Source organism: Myotis brandtii, unplaced genomic scaffold (assembly GCF_000412655.1).
Source record: "Myotis brandtii unplaced genomic scaffold, ASM41265v1 scaffold78, whole genome shotgun sequence".
Classification (NCBI taxonomy): domain Eukaryota; kingdom Metazoa; phylum Chordata; class Mammalia; order Chiroptera; family Vespertilionidae; genus Myotis; species Myotis brandtii.
The window spans coordinates 9661-12944 of record NW_005371131.1 but is presented as its reverse complement, the minus strand read 5'-3'; the positions used below and the strand labels follow the sequence as shown (position 1 = coordinate 12944).

The following is a 3284-nucleotide window of genomic DNA, read 5'->3' as shown; positions in this document are numbered from 1 at the left end:
TGAAGGGGAATAAAAGAGAAAAACAAACAAACTCACCTTAGAGTTTGGGAAGAATATTTTAGGAGAGCAAGCCAAGTAAGTGGGTTTTGTTTGTTTGCTGTTGTTGTTTTTGCTTCTACTTATGCTCTAGTAGCAAAAATAAAAACAAAAATACAGATTAAAAAAAAGAAACACATGAGATACAACTATACACAATACAGTAATATGGCAGGTTTAGTTATATGGAACAAATAAGACCCTATTCTTCAGCCTACATATATTTTGGTTCAGAAAATATTGGGTAACTAACTGACTTAGAGACTGTTTTCTAATGAAAGGATTAAAGGTTCTATTAGCAGACCAGAAGCCCAGTGCATGAATTCCTGCAAGGGTGGGGTCCCTCGGGGTGGCCTGTGGAGATCGGGGCCCCAGCTTGCGCCCCCAACCTCTCAGCCCCAGCTCGCGCCCCCAGCCTCTCAGCCCCGCAGCTCTGCCAAGCACCCCACCTTGTCCTGGTGCCGCCCCCTCACCTGCTCCACCATCCCGCCTGCAGGGCGATTCATCAAAGCTGCTCCTCCCTCCCCGCTGCCACCGCTGCTGGTCGCCCTCTGCAGGGTGATCAGCAGGGCGATCAGGCCCCCGCTGGCACCTGCCTTGACCTGGCGCTGCCTGCTCACCTGCTCGACCATCCCCGTCCCGGTCCCGCTCTCGTTGGGGTCCATTGGGGCCAGCAGGCCTCCACTGCTACCTGCTGCCAGCACTGCATCATTGATGCTCGCCATGTTCTGCGCTGCCCCCTGGTGGTCAGCTCACGTCATAGCGAGTGGTTGAACTCCTGGTCCAATGACCGCCTGAGGGGACAATTTGCACATTAGACTTTTATTATATAGGGTTTAGCAGGGGAGGAGGGTCAGGAAGAATCAAAGGTGATTCCACTTTGCTAGCTTAAGGACCTGGAGTTTAAGAGTCCAGAATGGTGAAGCTGATTTTGGAGGCAAAGACAGGGAAGTGAAACCTGAGGCTTGAGACAGAAGGCAAGGAGGACAGAGGGAGAGCAAACAGAGTGGTCCAGACTTTGTTGTAGAAGGCCTTCAGTGAGAGGGTAGGAGGGAGGGCTGTCAATCAAGGAGTTTTGATGTGAGAAGAATCACTTTAAAAGTGGAGTATTGAGGACGGAAGCGTCAACCCTTCCAGGTGTCTCAGACAGGCCAGCAGGGAAGGGTCAGCCATACTTTCGGCTCCGCTCTGGTCTTCCCTTCTTAGGGCACCCTTGTGCCTGAAAGTCATCGACTGGCTTGAATAGGAGGCTTGAAGCAGAAAAGCATTGTGACTTGGCGTAGAAATTGCTCATAGGAAAACCCACAAATGCCTAGTCCCTTTACATCTGCTTACCCCAGAAACGGACAGCCGAAGCTCCCATCTTTCCATGCATGGGCCCAAGTGGAAAGTGTTCCTGGGTATTTTTTGGTTTTCAGATCTTTCTTCCAGCTCTGAGGGGAGGGTTGTAATAGCTCATAGCTCTGGTGTCGATCCAGTCACTCCAGTTACTCCAGGAACCAAACCTATGAGAGGCAGGACGGCTCTTCTGTCGGACTGAGTCTTGTATAGGGCAGTGAGGCCGAGGGCTAATAGGACTCACCTGTTCGGGCCAGGAGGCGCCGTCTGGCGCTGTCCATGGTGCTGAACCGTACTTGCTGGTCTCTATTGCACTGCCATTCCATTTTCCATGGGGGCAGTGGGGACTCCTGTTCAACCCCTCCCAGGAGTTGGGAATCAAGTGAACCAGAATATGAGCGACAGAGAGAGGAGAGGAAAACATACCGAGTTCTTTGGAGAGCCCGCTGCTGAGATATTTTCAGAGAGAAGAAAATGGGACCCGTTCTTGTGAACATTATTTACCAAGTTTCACAGTCACCAAGACCTCCGGGAAGTTGGGAAGCACATGAGCCCACCATTTCCCTCTGGCGATAAGTTTGTGGATGAGAATGAAGGCAAAAGACTCTGAACTTCTTGCAAGTGTATATGGTAGTTGTCAAGAATGTTGGTTGAATTGATAAAAATGTTGATTTTGAGAGAAAGAGCCTTGGACGAGGTACTTGGAATTAATTTTGTTTTCATCCCTGCCATGAAGGAGGACAAAGGGGCTAACATTTGAGAGTCAACGGTGTCAGCTGTTTGACTTCAGATTTTTAAATTTCATCCTTAGGGGATATTTATCACAAATTCCCCAGTCAACAATCAGGCTCATCGAGGCAAGCCTCCTGGGTGAGACCCCGTTGCTCTATGTGCTGAGTCTAGGGCTCAAACTCAGGTTCTGATGATCTCAAAGGCCGTATTTTCCTCACCACCACCAGCTAATTCCTTCTTATTCAAGAAAAGAGGCACACATTCCATAAGGACCCGAAGCTCCTCAGAAACATGCACTTTGCCAAGAAGCACAACAAGAAGAGCCTGACAAGATGCAGGCCAACAACGCCAAGGCCATGAGCGCACGCGCTGAGGCCTTCAAGGCCCTGGTCAAGCCCATGGAGCCCAGGCCCAATATCCCAAAAAGCTGCAGCCACAAACTCAGTCAACCTGCCTACATGGCTCACCCCAAGCTTGGGAAACGTGCTTGTGCCGCATTGCCAAGGGGCTCAGGCTCTGCCGGCCGAAGGCCAAGGCCAAGGTGGAAACCAAGACCCAGGCTGTGCATGTGGCTAAAGCTCAGGTTCCCAAAGGTGCCCAGGCCCCACGAAGCCTCCACAGTAGAGGCCTCTGTCTGCGGACGTGAGGATGGAAGGACTGGAGGGCTCCTGGGCTGCTGTCTGCGTGGCCCAGGTGCCCTCCTGTGCTGTTTGTACAAATAAACCTGCGGCAGGATCTGTCTGTCAACAAACAAACAAACAAACAAAAACTCTTCTTCATCCTCTCCCTTCGGAGGGAATGGGGTCAGGAAACGGCAGGGAGGGAGCTGGCAGCATCAGGCCCGACTTTCAGATGTGGAGGTGGCCGCCATCTGAGGCTTGGAGAGACCAGCAGGAGGAGACAACCCCCCAGAGCTGAGTTGGGGGTGGGGGAGAGGGGGCCTGGTTTTAACAGCATCAACTGAGTGGCTGAGCCAGGCCCCACACTGTCCTCCTCCTCCCACAGGTCTTGTCCTGGGAAACAAGCTGACTTTCAGCCCCTCCATGGCGGCCACAGTCCCCTGACAACCCAGCCTTCTGTCCTGGATCTCATTCCTGCCCCTTGTCTCCCACCATTGGCCCCCAGCCCTGCTTTGCCCCACCCCACCCCACCCCATCCCACCCCACCACCCCACCCAA

General features: G+C 52.4%; 1 pseudogene; it reads left to right on the top strand.

Annotated features, from left to right (window-relative positions):
• The first annotated feature begins 1653 nt into the window (after positions 1 to 1653).
• Positions 1654 to 3170, top strand: LOC106724247 (annotated as a pseudogene).
• The last annotated feature ends 114 nt before the right edge of the window (positions 3171 to 3284 follow it).